Source organism: Bactrocera tryoni, chromosome 1, assembly GCF_016617805.1.
Source record: "Bactrocera tryoni isolate S06 chromosome 1, CSIRO_BtryS06_freeze2, whole genome shotgun sequence".
Lineage (NCBI taxonomy): Eukaryota > Metazoa > Arthropoda > Insecta > Diptera > Tephritidae > Bactrocera > Bactrocera tryoni.
Window position 1 is genome coordinate 19,437,540 of NC_052499.1, and position 24,580 is coordinate 19,462,119.

Sequence of the window (24,580 nt, forward strand, 5' to 3'; positions counted from 1 at the left end):
ATCACGCGTGAGTCGTCTTAACCTGTCATGTTATATTCTTTCAGTATTATTCGGCATTTCATCATGAAAAGACTTACGCCTGGAAAATGTTTACAAATCCTTCTACTTTCTACGAGAATTCACGGTCTATAGTTAATGTGCTTGGCGCGCTTTGCTCAACTTATGGTCAACTTAATCGGCCTACTGAGCGTACTATTCGCAATACCATCCTCCATCTTGAGACCAGGTATTCATTATCGAATAATATTCGGCCGAATAGACCTTATCCAGTATGCAGTTGAGAAAATATCGTAGACGTAGCTAAGAGTATATCGAAGACCGCAGAGAGCTAATCGGGCGCCGTTCGCGCAACTCGGATTGACGTATGGAACGACTTGGCGCATTTTGCGTCGAGATCTTAAAGATCATACAAAATACAGCTTGTGCCAGGACATAAGCCGGCCGACTTTCACAAGCGACATCGCTTCGTTCTATGGGCACTTGAAATGTTCCAAGAAGATCCGACGGGCCAGTCGGTTGGCCACGAAAATCGTGTGATATCACACCGTGAAATATTTTCATGTGATAATTTGTTAAGTATATAGTCTATGTGGACAACCCTGTATCGATTTGGTCCTTGGAGCAAAGCATCACGCGTGTCATTTGCCAGTTACCAGTCGAAATGCTCGAAGGAGTTAGCAGAAATTGAAGCCGCTGCCAACATATCGAAGGCATAATCTTTAAAAAATAAATTAATGCTCTTTCGAATTTCTTGCTGTAAGAAACTTTATTTGCATAAATTCTTCAGTTAAAAACTTTTGAAGTTGAGGCAAAGGTGTTTTCTTCGCTATAACTTTGCCCTCATTATTGTTATATTTTCTTAAAATAAACAGAGTCCAAGCCTTGATATTTACCTTCATAGTCGCCTTGAAAATGTTTTCGTCTGGGTCGGTACAAGTTTAGACCTCGAGCGTTTTTATACTCTCGCAACAATGTTGCTAACGAGAGTAGTATAGTTTTGTTCACATAACGGTTGTTTGTAAGTCCTAAAACTAAAAGAGTCAGATATAGGGTTATATATACCAAAGTGATCAGGGCGACAGTAGAGTCGAAATCGGATGTCTGTCTGTCCGTCGTCCGTCCATCTGTCCGTCCGTCTCCGTCCGTCCGTGCAAGCTGTAACTTGAGTAAAAATTGAGATATCATGATGAAACTTGGTACACGTATTCCTCGGCTCCATAAGAAGGTTAAGTTCGAAGATGGGCAAAATCGGCTCACTACCACGCCCACAAATTGGCGAAAACCGAAAACCTATAAAGTGTCATAACTAAGCCATAAATAAAAATATTAAAGTGAAATTTGGCACAAAGAATCACATTAGGGAGGGGCATATTTGGACGCAATTTTTTTGGAAAAGTGGGCGTGGCCCCGCCCCCTACTAAGTTTTTTGTACATATCTCGGAAACTACTATAGCTATGTCAACCAACACTACAGAGTCGTTTCCTTCAGGCATTTCCATATACAGTTCAAAAATGGAAGAAATCGGATAATAACCACGCCCACCTCCCATACAAAGGTTATGTTGAAAATCACTAAAAGTGCGTTAACCGACTAACAAAAAACGTCAGAAACACTAAATTTTACGGAAGAAATGGCAGAAGGAAGCTGCACCCAGGCTTTTTTTAAAAATTGAAAATGGGCGTGGCGCCGCCCACTTATGGACCAAAAACCATATCTCAAGAACTACTAGACCGATTTCAATGAAATTCGGTATATAATATTTTCTTAACACCCTGATGACATGTACGAAATATGGGTGAAATCGGTTCACAACCACGCCTTCTTCCAATATAAAGCTATTTTGAATTCCATCTGATGCCTTCTCTGTATAATACGAGTATAAACATTAGGAACCAATGATGATAGCGGAATAAAACTTTACAAAAATACGGTATTTGAAAAATATGTAAATGACGTATTATGAAATCTCGATTATCACTTTACCATGCGAGAGTATAAAATGTTCGGTGACACCCGAACTTAGGACTTCCTTACTTGTTTAAGTTTTGTTTTGAATTTTGAAAGATATTGAGGTCTTGAGACTTGTTTAGGAAATATAGTTTTGAGTTCGGAAAACAAAAATGTTAAAAAACTTTAAAGGCTCCTTTCGTAAGTTGTGATCTTTTCTGTGATCTTTACTCAATATTTTTTTCAAAAAGTTAGACTAACTTGGTATGCGAATAGCGATTAGGAACACTCCTTACGAATCTATGAATTTGTTGTAATTTTTTCTCTATTGTTGGCTAGGTGAAAAATTTCTAAAAGCGTGTTTGTAAAGTGATACTACGCATCATACAACCTATTAATTTTAAGTCCGATGTTTACTTTTCCTTCAGAATTTGTTTATGCTTGCAGAACCCAAGCTTCCGCCTGTCATTGTATATACGATAATACTTTAAGCCTCTTTGCGCCTTAAGTAAAACCTTTGACTCTAGAAACCATTTATACATACTTCATGATATCTTCATACATACACACAAGTAAATATGTATATGTGAAAATCAGTTACCTAACTCTAAAGCCGCGTGCTTATTTTGAAGAAAGATTCAAAAAAGAATAAATAAACGAAATCATTCTCGATCCATATAAATCAATTCAATACAAAATGTCAGCCGCATAAACCGCTTTTATCTTTTCACCGTTATTCGTAACGCTTCTTTAAGAAGTTTTCCTTTCGATTCGCTTCGCTTTGAATGGCTATTGAATAATGCAAACGTAAATCTTTTCTTTCCATTTACCATTAACTTAAGCTTCATAGCTGACATATTGAGTTTGTTCACGCAATGATGTCAACAACAAAAATAACAATACGAGTATATTTTTGCATTTTTTTCTTTTCAAAAGAGTATTGTGTCAGTGTGGAAAATGTCCTTCAATTTTGGGATATGCGAAGACAATTTTCAAATTGTTTGTATGGGTTCCTGAGCTTTCAAAGAAACTTCGATGTAAATAACAAAAAAAGAGTTTAAGATATACCTTTCGGCTGTTCACCTCGAACTTATTAACATACAGTTAACCAAAAAAACTTGTACAGAGAGAAATCGTAATCGCCCTGCATGCGAATAAGCATGCTTACAGAGGAGGCAGATCAATTAATACTGCTCTGTACCAGCTAACCTCGGAACCACAGAGTTCGCTGGAAGGAGGGGAAGTAATGTTGTGCGCCTTCCTAGACGTCGAAGGTGTTTTTAACAACACGTCTCATGAGAGGGGGCAAGAGCACAGGAGGAAAGGAATATGGCTGCAACGGTGCGCAGATGGATAGAGGCCGTACTGCGCATCGGAATAGCTGAAACCGCAGTGGGAGATACCCGGATTCTTCTGGAGACTACATGAGGCTGCCCACAAATGGAGTGCTATTCCCTCTGTTGTGGAGCCTTGTCATGGACGACCTAGTAGTTCTAGGATATGCTGATGAAATTGTTATTAAAGCAATAGGCAAATTCGAGGACACTCTCGGCGATTCAGTACAAAGAAGATTATCGATCCGTTTACGGGACGTAGGCCTCTGTTCGGCCTCAGGAATCTAACCCTTGGCAGAGATGACTAATAGGACAAGTATCTTGGTCTCACGCTGGATTCCACTCTACGGTGGAAACAGCATGTTGACTGTTAAACTACTTGCATGCATCTGCATGGCGGGTGCCTTGCGCATATGATTAACGGCAGCAATTGAAGTCATACTTTAACTCACACCACTTCACCAAGTAATTGGTCAGACTGCTTCAAATGACATCAGAAGAGCTTGGCAGAGGTAATGTAATCGCCTTGCATGAAGGACTTAAATGGTGAAATACCATTGGCTCTTCTTCCACTAAGGCTGAATGGAATGATTCTACTATCGAGTGAGTGCTGAAGGATGGCACAATCAAGTGGTACACAACTTCAAAACGTCGAAGCGAATTGGTGCAAAAGTCCCAGGACCACACACCAAGGTCTTCATGCCTAGGAGTGTGTACTGCTGCAGGAGTGTAAAGAACTGCTAGGTGCAAAGGTTTAGTCGGGAATGAACTGGCTAACCACTAACATGGTACGACCTGAACCCTTTATCGCGGTGAGTCCTCATACTATAAAAGAGCTGCTGCGCAAGGATGAAGGAGTAGGCAAAGAGAAGTATTGGCAACAACTCCGTGGCTTGCGCCAGGCCAAGTTGCTAATGCGTGGTTACAACCTCAGCAGATTTAAATACATTATGTAATCAACCTCCCAAGGGACAAAATTTTGAGTACTTGTCGCATTCTACAGCGGTCACTGTAAGCTAAAGAAGTACTTATATAATATGGGCCTAGTTGTTTGTGCAAAATGCTAGTTCTGCGACAGGGAGCCTGTAACCCCAGAACATCTACTAATTGACTGCACAGCAGTCTGCAGATGCCGGAACAAGACCTTGGATCCATGTTTCTAAATATCCCTGTTCACATCGCCTCAATAGCACCTATCATAATATTGGAACTTATCAATACGCTGGGGCTAAGTGGGTCGTTGTTACTAAGGACTAAATGTTTATATAAACAAATAATAAGAAGCTATATGTATATATACTCGTACAAATATACGTATACAAATACTTGTATATGTATATGAACTAAGTATATTAATGTTGTTTTCTTTCGTGGGAACTGCAAAATTTCACTTCATTCGTTTATGTTAGACAATTTTGTTTTTGTTCTGTGCTGTATACATATATGTACATATGTACATACGTGAAATATAAACAATGTGTAAACAACGAAATGGACTTCACCGCTGCACACCTAAATACACGGCAGTGTATGTTTTAAAATTGCTAGTAGAGCAACCTGGTGGCGTACTCAAATTAAAAACAACTTAGTGTAAACAAGAGCGACTGGCAAATGCTTCGCTCATGCCTACATTTACTTATACTTACATTTATATATACTCACATAATTTAGTGCGCAAAAGGTAAACAAAACCATACTGTATTAGATTTAATGCTGCAATTGTTTGGGAATTAGTAAGTACTACCTCATTCTAGAAGTTGATTATGAAATATAGAATTTTCGCTGAATTTTTCCTAAGCGCTTTCATAGAATTTTAATAAACGTAATCTCTGTACTATTGTTCATTAAGGATTAATGTGAATAATATGGTAAGATACTCTGCTATATTTTGGTATAATGACACTAAAGTATAAAAACTGCCTTAGAATGGGCCAAGAAATCAATGAATATTAATCCGAAATCTACTTCAATCTAAATACTTCGTCTGCTAGGGCAATTATTGTCAGACTGCGGGCACTTATCGTGAGTTATGTCCAATTAACAGTAAATACTATTAAGAAATTCTTTTGTGTATTCATTTAAGATAATCAAGAGGCCAGTAAGACTCTTTCTTTTCACAGTTTCAGTTCCCGCTTCTTCTTTATATGCTTTCGCTGCTAAAAGAAACTGATACGTTTTATATCTTTAATTGTTTTCGATTATATAACTATACAAGGTGAAGTATCTGGGGATAGATGGCTTCAGAGGAGGCAAAATATTGTCCTGTGCAACTGTTAATGATATACTGGAAAGAGACGGGGCCTCTCACCAAAAATGGCGCAATGGCGCTATGAAACCGTTTGCTAAAAAGCTTAAACGTATCTAAAGATCGGCTTGCATTGACATCTGTGGTGCTTTACTGCGACAGGTTTACTCACACCGCTTCAGGTTCAACAATCAAGAATTGGTATGCCAAGTTTAGACATGGTGGACGTTCAAAGAGGTTGTTACCGATGAAAACTTCAAAAATGTCCACAAATAATGTTTATGATTCTAAAGTGAAGTTATTCAAGCTAGCAGGCACTCTAAAGCCATCAACTGAACGTGTACATCATATCATTCACGAATATTTGGTCATGAGAGAGAGGTCTATGCAAAAGTGATCCATCCCGAGCTCACTTTTAACCAAAAACAAACTCGAGTTGCTGATACGGAGCAGTGTTTGGAAATGTTCAGCGTAATGAACCCTAGTGTTTGCGTCGATGTGTGTCAATGGATGAAATATGGCTCCAAAATTTTACTCCGAAGCCCAACTGACAGTCATCCGCGTGGACTGCACACGATGAACCCGCTCCTAAGCGTGAAGAACACAACAGTGAGTTGGCAAGGTTATGGCGAATGTAGTTTGGAATGCGATGGAATAATTTTTATTGACTACTACTAAAAAAAAAAGGACCATCAACAGCGACTATTGCATAATGTTATTGGAATGTTTGAAGGACGAAAAATGGCTGCATTTGAAGCAAAAGAAAGTGCGGTTTCATCAAAGCAATGCATCGTCCTACGAGTCAATGAATTGGGCTTCAAATGGTTTCTAATCCACTGTATTCTACAGACCTGTTCCCCAGAAACTAATTAAGACAAAACTAAACCATATTCAATATATTCATAAGGCGTCAGTCAGTCAGTTCGTATGATAGATGAGACTTAAAGACCTTGTCTCATCCATGAAGTAGTACTTAAACCGGTGGTTAAGTGGGAGAGATATGAGTTCCGCACTCCGATTTTCGATGCAATGAAAAAGAAGATTTCAAAGAATTCTAGCTGGTAAAATTTTTCTTAGAATGAAGGTCTTTTTTGAAGTAAAGGACAAATCGTACTACAAAAATGGCATCGAAAGTTGTAAGGTCGCTTCGATAGGTGTGAAGTGAACTATGTTGAACAAAAGGGAACGAACGCTAAAAAATATGTTTTACTAAATTGTCATAAAACATATTAAAATTATGAAAAAATATTTTAAAATATTTTTTATTTTATTATTATTTTTTTATCTTTGAATTTAAACCATTTTTATCAAAACTTGCAATTTTCTTAAAAAGAAAATTAAAATTCGAATAAAACACTTAAGTCATTTTACGTGCTAATCCTCTAAATATGCAAACTTTAACTAACACAAGTCAGTCTATTAATTTCGCAAGCTTTTAGGCAGCTATTTATTACCGCAGTTACACATTTGCGTACAACTCCAGAGATGCGTGAACAATTCCAGCGCCCTTTCATTAAATATTTATATATATATGACTCAATATATATAAGTATGTATATATAAGTATATACTATAAATATAGAAGCCGCTATTTGCGCACACATGCGTTTAGTTATAGTTAGGTCTGCTTGTAATTAAGGTAATTACATTTGTGTGCATTAAATTGCTCGTGTATGTCTGAGGCCACTGACACGCCACTCGGCTCCAACTGCCGCAACAAAAGTTGTGTTTTGCGGCAATTAATTTGCATGTCATGTGTCGACTCTGGCATTTAAATGCGCGTACCAAACTACGCGCAAACAATACACACGTTTACTACCAACACACATGCACTTTTATATAATAATAATATAATAGCAAGTTGTGGTCGGTTTCCTCTTTCAAATTGTGCCCTAATGTACTCATTTATTTACTTGTTTGTTGTAGTTGTGTGCGGCTGCATATACTTGGTGAGCGCTGTTGGCATCACAGTCGACGGCACCCACACTGTTGCTTTCGCCGTCATTTATGCGCGCTTATTTCATAGTTTCAACAAATTTCGTAGCTGACGGCTATGAATATTCAACATACGCCATGGTGCACCTTTTGTTTATGGAAATAGTTAATTAAAATTATTTAATGTTTGTAGGTTTTTTTTTCATGTTTCTGCGAAGCTTGATAATTTAATTTGGTATGAGATATGAGATTAACCCGTTGGAATTTGTGGGAATATGCCCACATTTACTTGATCACTTTAAGGGACTTATCTATTGTTAAATTCTCGAAATTTTCATTTTCATATTTTGAGTGGTTAAAGATTTAAAAACAACAGACGACTAAATTTTAGATAAACCTTATTTTTTTTAAACAAATAACGCAATGTAATCAACTTTTTGCTTAGATGTCTATTTAGCTACAGTGAAATTGTCTTGATCACGTTTTTTTACAAAGTTACTCAGGTTTTTTACTTAAGAGCCCTGTTTTTGCACTCAAATCATGTAGTCTGCTTTCTGTGGAATTTTCGGTGCCACACAAAATGTACTTCAGATCTCTTTGAGCTCTTAGTCAACCAATTTATGACACAGAATATTTACAGCCTCGAAAGTAGTAGTAAGCTGTAAAAGTAGGAGGAAAACTATTTACATATTAGCAGGACTAATCAGCGCGCAACCGGATTTCATGCAGTCCTTTAAATCTATTTAAGCTTTTGAATCATTAGCTGAGATATGTAATTTTTATAGTAAACTAACTTGATTAACCTCCCGTTGAGCTAGAGATTGTATCATAGCACCATGCTCTGAAAGTCCAATTGTGGAACATACTGATAAAATAATGAAAATATTTGAATTCGAAGGTCATGTAGGCACTGTATCGATAGTTTGAATTTGAACAAACCCAAAGCTTTTTTGTTCCTAATATTATTAAAAATTTACTTCACTCTAATAATGGACATGTTTACTAAGGAGTAGTAGCGCATCGCCATTAGATGTTTAAAGTTCTAAAGAGTGAAACTAGTTGCACAAAGCAAAATATATGTCAACAGATGAAACTCATAGCTTATTCCCCAGCGTTGTGGTTTGAACTTTTCACCGAAAGTTACAATTTTTATGCCCACTTGACTGGGCGCGTACAAACAAGTGGCATCTACGTTGGCCTATGAATTTTTAATGCCCTTGAATTTCGACTTTTTCCAACTCGCTGAGCCATAAAATTGTTGTTGTAGGCACGCATATGCGAATTTATATACACACTTGTGGTTTTTACTGCTGTGTTAAAGTGTACAGCAAATAAATATATTTACAAGAATCTTACCCAAATCACGCTTGATTTTTATGCAGAAACCATAATTTTTTTATTTAAATTTTATCTTTGACTAATTGAATACATTTTATTTTTTATGCATTTAATTGTATCTTTTTTAACAATTTCGCATTTCAATTTTATTACACAAATTCACTTCCATCACGGGCAAGTGCATAAATTTCCCTTTTAACACATATTATTCACACTTCAATTATTCGCGGCGCAAACACACACACACACACAAGTGCGCGCGTCCGTTAGCACTTTCGCTGAAAATTCTCGTATTTCAAACTTCCGTTCGTTTTGAGTGCCGCCAAGTGACTGAAGTGTGCTCTCAAAAATATCCAAAGCAGCTGTTTCCTTTCGTTTTCTTTCGCGTGCAATTGTTGCTGCACACAAATGTGTAAACACGGCATGCGCAGTGACGAGCGTGAATCGTGTTTGCTTTTCATTTTGTGTTTTGTGCTTTGTGTTTTCTACTGTTTTCTTTTCTTTTGTAGCATTCCGTTTGCGTGTTGCTCTCACACCGGAAGTGGGTGGTGGCAGCGCGGCCAGTGATTTGTAAACATATGAGATTTACTGCTTAACGGTGAAAACGTTGATACAGGGTGCAAGTTGAAATTTAATAGTAACGGGTCAATTGAAAAGTCCCCGGCCTACCACAGCAAAATATATTTTTTGGCAAAATTATGTTTTTTTTATTCAACATAGTTCGCTTCAAGCGTGACAAAGTGATTATAGCCATTCCCCCACTTTTCTATACTATTTTTATACTCTTGCAACCTGTTGCTACAGAGTATATGTAATAGTTTTGTTTACACAACAGTTGTATAGTATATACCACAAATAACTAAGGGGACTAGATATAGGATTATATATATACAAGTGATCAGGATGGCAAGAAAAGTTGAAATCCCGGTGACCCTTGTCTGTAATTTGAGTAAAAATTGAGATATCTTGATAAAACTTGGTAAGCGCGTTCATTAGTAAACAAGAAGAAAAAAACAACATTAACCGAAAACCTATAAAGTGCCAGTTTTCGAACCCCTCAACACCGAATATGTGGAACCCAATACCTATAATTGACTTTTGACCTAAAATATCGATCAATGTATAGAAATTGCAATTGAACGTCAGCAAAAATCCTTTCCTGTCAATAGTTACTCTGTGTATCAAAAATGGATGGAATCGGCCCTTCCCTCAGCCTCCTTATAGCTAACATAACAATTTCCGAATTTCCGGGTGACTTTATATCGTATATATTTTCCATTATGAGATTAATCTCGGCCAAAGAAACTTTGTTGGCAACTTACAAGGCAATCGGCTGGCCGGTCCTTAACTACGCCACACCAATACGGTCGTCTGGATAAAATGAAACGGAGACGAGGAAGCTTAAAACTTGTCAGAATACTACACTCCGTATTAACTTGATGTCTCCTATCGAACATCTGCATAGTGAGACCCAAATGCTTCCAGTTAAAGAGGCAGTTAATGCAGGGGTGCTTTCACAAAAATCATCACTGCAGTCAACTGCTTGAAGCGGTGCCACTTTCCAAGAGCATCAAAAAGTCATTCCTGAACTACGTCGATGACATTAAACTATATGCCGACCAGACTTCGGACGCAACTAACTTCCCACGTGCACTGATCGCCACTCACAGTGGAGCCATTACCACCTTCACCGACTCCCTATCAGAGAATTGCGTACTTGGAGTTAAGCCACCAACCATTGCAGATGAAGACCTCGAGTTGCTGCGAGAATCGAGAGTGACCCTTACGCAGCTTCGTTCGGGATACTGAAGTAGATTAAACTCCTACTTATCCAGAATAGATACTGATCAAATATATGTACCTGCTTGCCATGACTGCACGCATGACACTGACAACCTTTTTGCAACACTGCCTGCCGTTGGGTGATGTCGACAACAACATATCTGATCCTTACCATACTAAAGAGGAATAGGTTATCCGTTACAACAACATTATCAAAGTTATCTCAGTGAAAATGAGAGAACGTTTTTTACTCACAACATTGTGTTTTTGTGTCTAAAATATATAAAATTGGTTGAAAACTTGACATAGCTTCCATATAAGTGATATCAGGATTTTCGAAAATCCCGCTGACTTAACGCCATATTATTGGTGTTGGTATGTGAGCGACTTTAATGAAATCCAGGGAGCATATTTTTTAGTATGTGGCAGGAGACTAGTATGTGGTATTGGCAAAAATGGATAAAGTCGGGTCGATACTACCCCAACTCCTGCTTATATAAGTTAAAAAACGTTTAGTTACTTTTAATAAAAAAAAATGTTTTCCGGGAGCTATGCTCCTTTTTTTGGGAGCAATCCCCCTTTATTTGGGAGCTATGCTCCTTTATTGAATTCTGTGCAAGAACAGAATTTGCCGCTGCAACGGGTATGGAGTTTGCTGACGCTGCGCTTCCCACGAGTTGCCACTACACGTGTCGCACTCTCAGCGATATAGTGGTGTCATATTATATTGCTTTGTATCATATGATATTAATGCATCATATGATTCTTTTTAAATGTATGGGGTGCTAACTTATATACTACAAAAGTATAATGATTTTCGTTTTTCTACAAACCTTGTACCGAATACGTCGGTCGGTGTATGAGTTATAATAAATGTATATATCGGGTGATTTTTTTGAGGTTAGGATTTTCATGCATTAGTATTTGACAGATCACGTGGGATTTCAGACATGGTGTCAAAGAGAAAGATGCTCAGTATGCTTTGACATTTCATCATGAATAGACTTACTAACGAGCAACGCTTGCAAATCATTGAATTTTATTACCAAAATCAGTGTTCGGTTCGAAATGTGAAAATCCGCTTTTTTATCGACAAATTTTGTTCAGCGATGAGGCTCATTTCTGGTTGAATGGCTACGTAAATAAGCAAAATTGCCGCATTTGGGGTGAAGAGCAACCAGAAGCCGTTCAAGAACTGCCCATGCATCCCGAAAAATGCACTGTTTGGTGTGGTTTGTACGCTGGTGGAATCATTGGACCGTATTTTTCAAAGATGCTGTTGGACGCAACGTTACGGTGAATGGCGATCGCTATCGTTCGATGCTAACAAACTTTTTGTTGCCAAAATGGAAGAACTGAACTTGGTTGACATGTGGTTTCAACAAGATGGCGCTACATGCACACACAGCTCGCGATTCTATGGCCATTTTGAGGGAAAACTTCGGAGAACAATTCATCTCAAGAAATGGACCCGTAAGTTGGCCACCAAGATCATGCGATTTAACGCCTTTAGACTATTTTTTGTGGGGCTACGTCAAGTCTAAAGTCTACAGAAATAAGCCAGCAACTATTCCAGCTTTGAAGACAACATTTCCGAAGAAATTCGGGCTATTCCGGCCGAAATGCTCGGAAAAAGTTGCCCAAAATTGACTTTCCGAATGGACCACCTAAGACGCAGCCGCGGTCAACATTTAAAATGAAATTATCTTCAAAAAGTAAATGTCATGAACCAATCTAACGTTTCAAATAAAGAACCGATGAGATTTTGCAAATTTTATGCGTTTTTTTTTAAAAAAAAGTTATCAAGCTCTTAAAAAATCACCCGATATATATATAGTATAGTATTATATAATATACATATGTATTATATAATATTATGCAGTATATGTAATATCGCTTAGATTCCGATGATCTGTTTGACGTTTTATACCTTAAGGTATTTCTTTGGCTCTGATTCCTGCAAGTTGCAAGAGTATAAAATCTTCTGTTGCACCCGAACTTAGCCCTTCCTTATTTGTTTTAGTTAAAAATGCTTCACAATATTTAGTCATTGATTGCCCTGAAAATTGCTTAGCAAAAATACTTGCAAAAACTTGTCTACTAATAATAAATACCTTCACCGCTTCGCTTCAATTAGCTTAAGAGCCGCATTAATTCTTTATTTCATTTGGCTTTCAATTTGAAAAAAGTATCGAGTAGTGAATGGTATGTACATGCAGGTGTCAGAATATTTGAAGTAGGGTTAAAATCACTTTCTACAATTTATTGCTTATACGCGACTTACTAGCTCTCTGACTTACGTACATTCATGCAAGGATAATTCCCTCGCCAATATACTTGTATATTGATATATAATAGTAAATGCAATTAGCTATTTTGTAAACAGTGTACTCCTCAACAGTCAGGATTCCTATTTGAAGGAATCTTATTAAGACACTTCATAATTTTCACGGAATCTTTCATTTTGTTGATAATATTATTGCTGTTGATTTAACCTAACTCACACTAAAACGGAACAGTCAACAATATGATATACCTGGTGATCAATTTACAGGTTTCCTACTTTTTTAAAGAAAAAACACAGTAACTTTAAATTAATGAATAATGGCAGCTCTTGAATCTCTTCACATTGCTCTTTGTCCCAAATGCGGCAATTTTGCTTGTTGGCATACTCATTGAGCCAGAAATGACCCTCCTCTCTGAACAAAATTTGGCTCGAAAACATAGGATATTATTGGAACTTATGCAGTGTCGCTTGGGAAAGTCGACCAGTTTCAGCTCTTGCACAAGCTGTATTTAGTACGCTTTCAATTTAAGATCTCGTAAAAAAAATGCAAAAACTCGTTCCATACGTCAGCTTGACTTGCTGGAACGGCGTCGAATGGACTCAGCACGGTCTTCTTGTATACTCTCAGCTACGACTGCCAAATTTTCTTCACTGCGTGCTGGAAGTGGTCTATTCGGTCGAACATTATCCAATAATAAATGCTGGGTCTCAAGTTGTGTGATAATGTTACGAATAGTGCGCTCAGTAGGCCGATATATTGACCATAAGTTGAGTGAAGCACGCGAAACACATTTTACATGGAACATAAATTTTCGTAGTAAAGTTGAACAATTTGTTAATGGTGTTCGATCGTTAGTCTCTTTACGATGAAATGCCAACTAATGCTTAAAAATAATTACATGACGGCCTGACACCACTCACACGTAATCTGTCAAAAAACGGCAATTTAAATAAATAAGTACCTCTACTTGGATCATCCACTATTATATTGCTGAGACGTTTATTTCTCGCCACCTTCCAGACAACTAAAAAATTGTCATTTGAGAATTCGAATACTTCAATTCTTACCAGATATTCACTATTTATTCGGTAGTCAAATAGATCTCCTCAGCTATATCCTATGCCGAAATGCCATTGTGGCCTGTAACTCAGTAATATAAAGCCGTTATTATAGCTTATTTAAATGTAAAACTTGCTGCATACTTTATATAAAATGAGAGAATGGTTGGAAATGTGTATTGTTTTTAGGCAAATAAATTAATTAATTGTGCAAAAACTCATAAAGCGACGGTAAGGTCGGAAAAGCCGAGAAGTTCTCTGGTTGCTATAAATTTGATTAAAAGTTGAAAACTTGGCTTCAGTTCTCATGATAGCAAAGCCATTTTAGTTAGTAAGACATTTAGAAGTATCGCCGCGATCGATCGGCTGCTGACTGAGAACCTATTTGATCGCACATATATTCTCATGTGCTGCATAAGTGATGGGCTTTCTGAAACTGGCTCTAAAAATGAAATGGGAGCACAATGGAAGTTTTGATAAATTTTTATTATTAATTTTATATGGATATCAGGATATGTGGACCCATGGAGCAACTTAAATTACTTCCTCATTATTTGTTTATTCTGCCTACGAATAGAGGTTAATATTACAAGGCTCCATGATGATCTTAGCTTTTAGCTAAAAGCCTTTCAATGTTATTTCTAAACAGGTTTCACTAACTTTGTGTACAGTAAGATGAAGGTCTGAGTTGTTCTAAAGTTTTGAATAATCCTGAAGATCTGAGTTCTTCCTTGTTCAGCGAATAACCGACACACACCCACACGAATTGAAACAAAACTCGAATCAACTAGCTATCGTTAAGTAGTACACGCATAATTTCGGTCTCATCAAGTAAGGAATCCAGTTGTTGTTGTTTTATCTGTTAGAACATAGAACTTGTTATTCTGCAAGTTTCTGCAGAGTATATTAGTTTTACTTACCTAATCGTTGTTTGTATCGTCAAAAACTAATCGATATATAAATGATCAGGAAGACGATACGAGCTAGGATCCATATTTCTGTCTGTCTGTCTGTCTGTGCCAGCTTTAACTGAAGTAAAAATTGAGATTGCCGTATAAAATGGGTAAAACAAGATATTAACCACGCCTAATCCCCATGTAGCAGTTATGTTGAGAACTACTAAAAGTATGACAACTCACTGATTAGATGAACAATAAGCACTGAATTTTTCAACCAGAAGGCGGAGTAGATTTTTACGACAGCCGGTGTAAAAATTAGACAATAGGCTTGGCACCGCCCACTTTTAGGTGAAATTCTACATCTCAGGAACTATTTGACCGATTTCAACCAAATTTGGAGTGCGCGATTGTGCAATTACTACTATTGTATGCTGCGAAAATGAGCGAAATCGGGTGACAACCATGCTTGCTTCCCATATAAAAAACTTTAAATCTCCTTCTCATTTTTTCACTCTACAGTATACACATCAAGCATCAATGAAGTTTTTGGAACTAAACTTTGCATAAATAGTGTCCTCATGCTATTTAATTCAACGTCCAAAAATTTTCGAAATCAGACTATAAATTGCGCCAAAAATAGGTAAAATCGTGTCAAAACTTCTCTTAGCCTCCATATATGTACTAATGTAAGCAAACAATTTTGAGATTTTTTATTTGAAATTTCACGCGAAAACCCATTCGTCGAAATATTTTTTTTCTAGGTGGCTATGACTGTAATGACTTCTGCATCAAATTTCACATCTTTAGTGTTTAGAAAACGCTTGTCTTGTACATAAAGTGCATTCGGCGACTTTTACAATGAGTTAAATATTAAACAAAGAAGTTGCATTAAATTTTGTGTGAAATTTCTGGTGCCGAAACGTTCAGAATGTTGGAAAAGGCCTTAGGTGATAATTGTTTGTCGCGAACAAGTGCGTTTGATTGGTACAAATTATTCAAGGAAGATCGAGAATGCGATGACGACTAACCACGCCCAGGATGGTCATGATCAACTGAAGATCAATACTTCAATAAATTAAAGGAATTTGTGTTTGAGGATCGACAATTAAGAGTCAGAGTTCTCACTCGCATCGCTGGAATATTGAAAGGATTATTGAAAACCATTTCAAAAGATCATTTGATTCTAGGGAAAGTGAAAGCACGATTGTTTCCAAAATCACTAATATTTTTTTGATAAACAGCGTCGCGTTAAGTTTTGTGAAACAAAGCTTTCCGACTGCCAGAATGTCATGAAACGTACTATTTTTGGGGAGGAATCTTGGATCTATTCTTACGATCCCACATTAGTTGGCCGAAAATCTTGGCAAGGGTGATCCGTTAAGAAAGCCATTAAACTTGAATCGCAACTCGCATTTAAGGATGTTCCGTAATGCAAAAAAAACACATTACCACAAGATTATTAAGGCCAAGACGAATTACCATGAAGAGGGCGACATAGATTTAGAGGAATAAATAAAAAATTTCAAAAACATGAACAAAGTCTTACTATTTTTTGCTAATAGTAGTAGCTAACATAAATATTTACGAACTATCGCATACATCGGTCAATTTGTAAGAAATGTTAGTGAAATTCAGAAGGAATGAAAGAATTCACGGCGATACCTTCAAGTTCAATTTCAAGTTATTTCAACACCTGAAGGTCTTTAGTCGGCTCTGATCCTTGCAAGTTGCAAGAGTATGAAATGTTCAGATAAACCCAAACTTAGCCTTTGCTTACTTGTTTACATTAATTTATCGCAACGATCCAAGGGCCTCTCCTTCTTTTCAATCGCACCTGCTATCGCTCAAGCTCCCACCACTTTTCTCGCCAATATGCAAGTAATTTGGTATTTACTTAATTGCTTTTCCATCTTTTAATAAAAGCAAACCATTTTCACTGCCAACCGTAATATTTAGCTTTCCACGGCGTACATCGCCCGCACATTAATAAATATTTAGCAAAACTCAGGTGTTGCGACTACGGTGGCATTTAAGTTAATTAAACAATTGTTGAGAGGTGCGAGCGAAAGCCACTCAGATGCACACACACACACACACACACACCAAATATACACACATTTGCAGATAATTAAATTTTACGTTTACTGCAACAAAATACTTTATGTTGTATCTTACAAAAGTGTAACTCAACTTGCTCAAGAGTAAGTGTTTGTGTTTGTGTATGCGTTTATGTATAAGTGTGTGCGTGTCAAGTTTTTGCTGCCGCCTCTAACAAACCACACAAGTTCGGTTTTCACAGTTAAATCTAAACTTTTTCGCAGCTCATCATTTATTCAGCATTTGTTTTCGACATCTATCCAACTAAGCACTAGCAATTCCTTAGCCACCAAGTTTTCGGGGCTTATCATTTGCGGCTGTGCGAAAGGATTCCACTTCATATTAATAGCAGTTTGAGATAAATCCACTTGGGGCACTTTCGCACTACTCACTGGAGCAAGGCAGTTTATGCATTAATGTGTGTATAAATATGTAAGTACAGACATGCACACACACATGCATACACTTATACATATATGGTCTGCATATGACCGCACGTATCTCAAAGGTTTTGATAAACCCGATGTGTAATTGTTGTATATGTGTAAGTGCGTAGAGGAATATATGTTATATCTATATATATACGTGTTTACATATATATGTGTAAGGCCATTTATTATGTAAATATTCGTAATTTACATTTTAGTCTAACTATTTGCCAACACCTTTACGAGCACTTCGCTACAGTTTCAAAATAAATTTCACCACTATTCGTATGTACATTGGTTGTGCCTTGGAAGAGCATAAACAAATATTACCATAATTTAAAGAAGAATAAGAATAAATTCCACAAGTTATATAGAGTTCTCTCAAAGAACTGCCAAAGTTAGGTTAGATTAGGTTAATATGTTAAGCCAATAAGCCACGCATAGACCAGTTTTGGTCTTTCGCGATACCAGATGGAGTTCAGTTGATAGGTCCAAGAGGAGTAGTCATCCTTTAGAATGCCTGCGCTTGACGCGAATTTTAACAGAATCTGTGGTTTCATTATTGATACCTCCTCCAGTGTATCCTATCGTGGAGACCTTTGCTTCATTGTTTCACTGCTCTAGACATTTCCTGCAGTCTTCTCAATCTGTCGGCACCATCCTGCGGGCGTGTGTCGCCACCAGCCAGTGACCTGTTAGCATTCCCATCATGTTCTTACTGTCTCTTCTATCGAGTGCCAATAGGTGTTTTGTGTACGTTCGATCTACTTTTTTTTTGCACACGACTTTTGCAGTTTTGCACCTTGGTAGCTCATTCGGATTTATTCACCATGCTTCTGTTGAGATCGTCGTATAGACAATGCATGGATTTCTCAATCTTGACCACGTTTTCAGATGCTAGCCGTACACCATTCTTGGCAATCTCGTCCCCTATTTCATTGTTCTCGCACTCAGTAGAAGTGAAGTTGTTTGCTTCTGGCAACACTTTCCACTACTGCCCTGCTTCCCAAGACGCTTCTGGCCGATATGCGATACGAGGTTACTGGCTTTATTTTTGCTTGACTCTCTGCGTAGATGTTGACTCTAGAATTGCCTGTAGGTACATTAGAGGGCAGCTTGCGCAACTGCCAAAGTAGTTCGCACGAATTGAAAGTGGTGATTTCGACTTGAAAACCGAGAAACGCCTGTGTTTAATATGAGGCAAGCGCAAGAAGGGTTCGGAGAACAGTGTGAGAGTCACACAAGCAGCCATTTCAAGGCGTTGAAAAGCAGCCGTATATATTCGAGAGCCAGGAAACTGCGTGCTATAAGAATTAGCCGTCGAAAGACGACTTTTTATGTCAGAAATGCTGCTAGAACCCTAAAAATGAAGTCGTTTTGAATTGGATTGTGACTGCTGATAAATAACGAATCCATTACGGCAATCTTAAACGTCAAAAGTCATACCTGAAACGCCACCAACTGACGGCTAATCAACGGCAAAGCCGAATGACCATTGTGAAAAGGTTTCGTTTGTGATGGGAATAAGAGGAACGGTCTGTATGCTGCTGAACTTGGCATCCCCGCAAAGCTAATACTACACAGCCGTGACGTTGACCAAAACCAAAAGCTCCGTCAGGATCGGAAAGGACCTCTACGAGCCGTTCGTTACCAAGTGAGGTTTCAGACAAGAAAACTCTTTAACGTTTGACTTTCTCCATCTATTGCTGGAGAAAATAATACAAGCTGCAGAGCTAAATAGAGAAGGTACAATATGTTGTTGTTAACTCGGCTATAACCACGAAAGCGATGTCTACGCCAGCAAAGAAGGAAAAGAAGTCCTCCTAAACACAGTTCAACAACTTAGTGGATTTAATAATAGTTCTGCGTTTATCCAAGTACAACAAACTCTGTTTTTTTTACTTTCAAAAATTGATCACACTAGAATTAGAATAGTTCATCTCAGTGGGTTGGGTTGGGTTTGATATTTTTAGCTTGATATAAGAGTGAAAGCGAGAAGCGATACGAAGATTTGAGCGATAATAGTCTTAGTGAAGACCGCCGCTATAGAATGTATATTCAATTAATGAACAGAGAAATTTTAGCAGTGAATTTAAGCAGTCTTATCTTTAGAATTGCATCAATATCCACTCACCCTCATAACTTTGAGCGATTTACATAAGAAGACACATTCGGCGGTTTATAGCCAGGGGTAGCGTCATCTCATAGCATTACTTCTCGCTTCCACTCTGACATTAGCCTTAGAGCCTTAGAGCCTTCTTATGCGTAAGCCTCACGTTCTGCCGATTTTATATTAGCATTGAGATTGCTTCACATTTTTACCCGCATAACTGGGTTTTAGCCTTACTATTGATGGCTTTAACTTGGTGGTCGGAAGTATTCGAAATAGGTTCGAAGACAAACAGCTTATTCCGAATCATCAGTTTGACTTCAGGAAATGACACAATTGAACAATGTAATAGAACACTTAATAACTGATGCTATGGAAAATAATAAATATTGCTCTGCTGTGTTATTTGATCTTCGCCAAGCATTTGACAAATTCTGGCATCTAGGCCTATTATTCAAATTAAAGGAATGCCTTATTATTTCCAGCTTAAGTCTTAGTTGCAAAATCGGACCTTCTATGTTAGATGCCGTGATGTTGAGTCAGATTTGAGGCCTGTTCGTGCTGACGTGCCCCATGGCAATGTACTCGCGCCTCTGTCCTACATTCTTTATACAGCAGACCTCCCAGTGATCAAATCTGACTCCACAATGACGGCAGCCTCTGCTGATGATACTGCACTGCTAGAGTGCAAGAGAAGAAAACAGCACTAAAGTCGTATGTGATAGATCACTGTTGACAATAGTAGTTTGGTCAAAGTTTGAGTGAGCATGAAATTATTGTGATATAAGATTGGATCTATTCAACGAGCACATATTTTGTCTGAGATGGAATTGTGAATGAAAAGTTATTTTCCTACTGTTTAACATCTTAAAAGTCGCTCATCAAACTCCTGCTACAATAAGGGCATATCTTCTCATGAATTAGACAAAGTTTTTCTATACAAAGTTCATTCGTTGGTTTGTTCGTTTCACCACATTTTATATTAATATAAGCGCGCTTAATCCCAGAGTATAAAGAAGTATAATACCTTGGTTTAACAATGAGAACTTTTTCTTGAAGCCAGTGTAGACATACTCAGCTTTTAATCATCCTTTATTAGCAACGTGACGGTTCGTCATCACTGACACAGTACCCATACTTTCATCCGCCATATAGACTAGTTAAAAAAGCTAATTATAAATTTTAATTGTAATTTACAAAATTTTAGATTTTCTTCTACTCTATAATTGCCAACAAAGCTTGAAAGCTCAAAATGCAACTAGACGTCTTTAAAAAATTCATGATTAGCTGAAAGTTTACCCTCGACGTTGCAGGAGCAGCCACGACGTGCAACAATCTAGCCACAAACAATCATGCAACTTTTATGCGCCAAAACAACAACAGCAACAATGGTGATGGCATAAAAACAAACAATGCAAACTTCACAACAAAGTACAAACTTTCATATATGAAATTTAGAAAATTGAGTTCAACTGGTGTAAGCTACCAACATGGCTATATATAAGCTGCAGCTGAAGCACGTCTATTCATGTTTGGGTGTAAATATTTGCTGTTAGAACACCACATCGCTTAATGTGAGTATCCAACTTACGACTTATGCACTTCTTTTGTTGGCCGCAGTCGAAATCTCATTTGTTGCAAGAGTTGTCGTCAGTATATATGTATGTATATCATTTAAATGCACTATGTATTAGGAGCAGGGGCGAACGCAGGGGGGGGGGGGGGGGTTTTGGGGTGTTAAAACCCCCCCCAAAGTAATTGAAGTTTAAATAATAGAATTTAATTCTACATAGTCATTTGAAAAATTGTAATTTGTTGTTTTCAAAGCAATCTTTCTGCCGACGATGTATGAATATGTAAAATAAATGAATACATTAGTCACTAACAGCGTTGCCGTTTTGATACAATTGTATTTTTTTTTCTAAATTTTGTGATTTGATACTTTTTTGTTCACAAACGGCCTATTTTGATACTTTTCTGCTGATAGAATTTAATTTTTTGAAACTATGAACATGTTAAACTAAAAACAAACCTATTGTATCTGGATAGTATTAAAAAGTTGTGGGAATTTAGGCCAATTAAAAAACCCAGAAAAATATAAACTGGACAGAGACATTTTTTTAATTTGCTTCAAAGTAATGAGCCTGCCTTATAACTCTGTGGCTGCTGAACTGGATTTTTTTTAGATTTAAGGGGAATTGTGAGTCGAAAATGGACTTCTTTTGAAAATTAGTTCTGAACTGAAAAGTCACCAATAAGGTTTCTTTATTTTTTTTAGAGTTTATTGTTAATCATAATACAGGAAAAATAAAAACTCATTTATTATGACTTTCAGTTTTCGTTCCATGAGCAAACTGTTGTGAAATAAATTTAAATTAAAAAAAATTATGCTATTTGCAAAAAAATACTTGAGTGTCTTAACTAAAATGTCTATATTTTTAATAAAAACAACCAGAAAAAACTGGTCTGAATTAGATACACAACTTTACTTATTATTTGTTTTTCATTTGCTGAATTTAGAATGTGGAAACGGTTAAAAATCTTTTCTTCAGATTATATTTTCTAACTAAAATTTGGAATATATTTTCAGGAACTGGTTAAATCAAACAAAGAGATCCAAAACTTTTTTAGTGCATCGTTTTTTAAAGATTGGAGCAACAATCCCTATATCTGTCGCTTCAAGTGAACGCTCGTTTCCCTCACTTCATGCAGGCTTAAAACACATTTAAGAAATAAAACTGGAGAAGCACGCCTGAACGGAATGGCTCTCTTGAATATCCATAGAGATATAGACGTGACGGAGGAAGAGATTTTAAATGTTATGGCCCAAAATAAAAGAAGATTAGACTTCAATTTGTGAATAAAATAATGAAACATTGTCTTTTTACCTAAAACCCCCTCCAAATTTTTTTCCTGCGTTCGCCACTGATTAGGAGTGTTGTGCGATGAGCTTCTATTTTGAGCTTAATTATTCTTTAATAATTATTTGTTGTGTGCATCCTGACTATAGCCAATGCCTGAATCATCTTTAATCAAATTTCAAGCAACTATGTTCTGCTATGTCTCAAACACAAACGGGAACATTAATACAAGAAGCGTTTAAAAGTTAACAGGAAGGAAATCAATTCAAAATAATCTCATTCTGCTTCAATACAGCTTTTTGCACGGTCCAAAAGTACGTCGAATGAGTGCTTCATCTCGTTGGCCGGTAGGACAGCCAATATGCCGGTGCAAGCCTTTTGAATGACCTCTACGTCTGTATAGCGCCTTCCTTTCATGGGCAAATGCATTTTTCTGAAAAGAAAGAAGTCGCATGGTGCCATATCAGGTGAATAAGGGGAGTGGTTAATGGTTAAAATGTGATTTTTGGTAAAAAAATCGTCTTCCGAATGTTGGATTTCGAACAATTTTTATCGGCAGTCAACTTGTGCGGAACGAACCGTGCACACACCTTTCGCAAGCCCAAATGTTCGGTCAAAATGCGATAAATCGATGGTTTAGAGATGTTCAATTTCATTTCCATGAATTTCAATGATGATTTCGGCTGATTTTTGATGAATTCACGCACAGTTTCGATGGAATTTCCGGTGATCTCGGATTTTGATTGACCCACATGTTGATCGTCATTTATGTCCTCACGACCACTTTGAAAACGTTGAAACCACTCGTGCACACTGCTTCGGGATAGGCAATCATTCTCATAAACTTGCTTCATCAATGGAAACGTTTCGTTAAAGGTTCTACCAAGTTTAAAACAAAACTTAATGTTGGCTCTTTGTTCGAAGCTCATTTTCGCACTGATCACACAAACATACTGACACTTGAAACGCAATAACTTCACTTCCAATTGATGAAATATCATGGAATTCTCACTGGACGATCGATAAAGATAGCAAATTCGAACGCATTAGTCGTCATATATGTAGATGGCGCCACCGGAGTTCGCTAGATTATGTCCTGCTTACCTTGGAACGCACCTTGTATAAGAATGTCCTTCGCTATAAGTCTGCGTATCAGCAAATTCTCCACTTTTTTACAAAAAGGATTTATATGTATACATAATCTTACGTCTTTCGTTTTTGTTTGAATAAATCTGGCGTCCTTTTGCTACTGAACAGATTCCGCTTTTCTAATATAGTAGAAAAAGTATATAATTCATCCACAAAAATATTTAGTAGATTTAAGTGTAACACTAATTTCGATTAGACAGAAAGATATACCCTCTTAAAAAGTTTATTTAGAATGACTTTACTATCCAGTTCATTGCCATAGAAAAGTTTCTGGACAACTATATAAGCTCGAAGCCGCTGAAAACCGCAACCCTACAATCCAGTTAGCATACAGAGCAGACAGATGTATAAACACTGCTCTGTACGATCACGCGGCTGAACTCCAAATTTCTCCAGATAATGGCGAGGTTGCGATATGCGCCAGGCGTGATCCAGGCATCGCAGAAAAGGAGCGTGATGGCTCTAATATGCAGACGGATAGAGGCTAGAGTAGGTGAAAAAAACTGTAGGGGAGAGCAAGATTCATCTTGACACCACGAGGGACTGCCTACAAGGTGGAGTACTATCCTTATGAAGCGGTTGCTTGGGCATCTATAGACACACAGTGCTCGATAGGCCTTCAACTACCGAAACTACAATGGTTCGTCTGTGTCTGCGCTTCAGGAACAATGCGCATTTGGCCCACTGCAGCACTAAAAGTCATGATAGAGCACAAATCGCTGCATCGAAACATAATATTCTGCTAATGGCAGCAGAAGCTTTCGGCAAAGAGAAGCTAATATCGTCTCAACAAATGCAGGCCCCAGGGGAATACACACCCTTCTTCCCTACTGCTGAGGGACTGCAATATCCAGTGGTACACTGACGATCGAAAACACCGGTAGGCATTGCAGTAAGCATTCGGTATATATAATATATGCATACAAAACTATCCATACCAATTAGACGTTTTCCGAGCATCTTTCAAGCAGAAGTCTTTACAATAAGTCAGTGCGCAGTCAAGCAGCACTAAAAGCGATCTCAGCGTATGAAGTTAAATCGCTTTTAGTAAGTGTATAAGAAGGCTGAATCGCCTATCAGTGTGCAACCGGGTACACCTAATCTAGGT

General features: G+C 37.5%; 1 protein-coding gene across 3 annotated transcripts in view; it reads right to left on the bottom strand.

The window, feature by feature from the left end:
* Positions 1-24,580, bottom strand: part of LOC120773733 — an 87,931-nt gene that overhangs the window by 53,483 nt on the left and 9,868 nt on the right. For 2 of the 3 annotated variants that reach the window (XM_040102793.1, XM_040102810.1), the window contains exon 1: positions 8,819-9,116. The exons of the other annotated variant lie outside the window; for it this stretch is intronic. The gene's annotated coding sequence lies outside the window, so the exon portion shown is untranslated. Of the gene's footprint in view, positions 1-8,818; positions 9,117-24,580 lie in introns of those variants that run through there. 3 annotated transcript variants of the gene reach the window in all.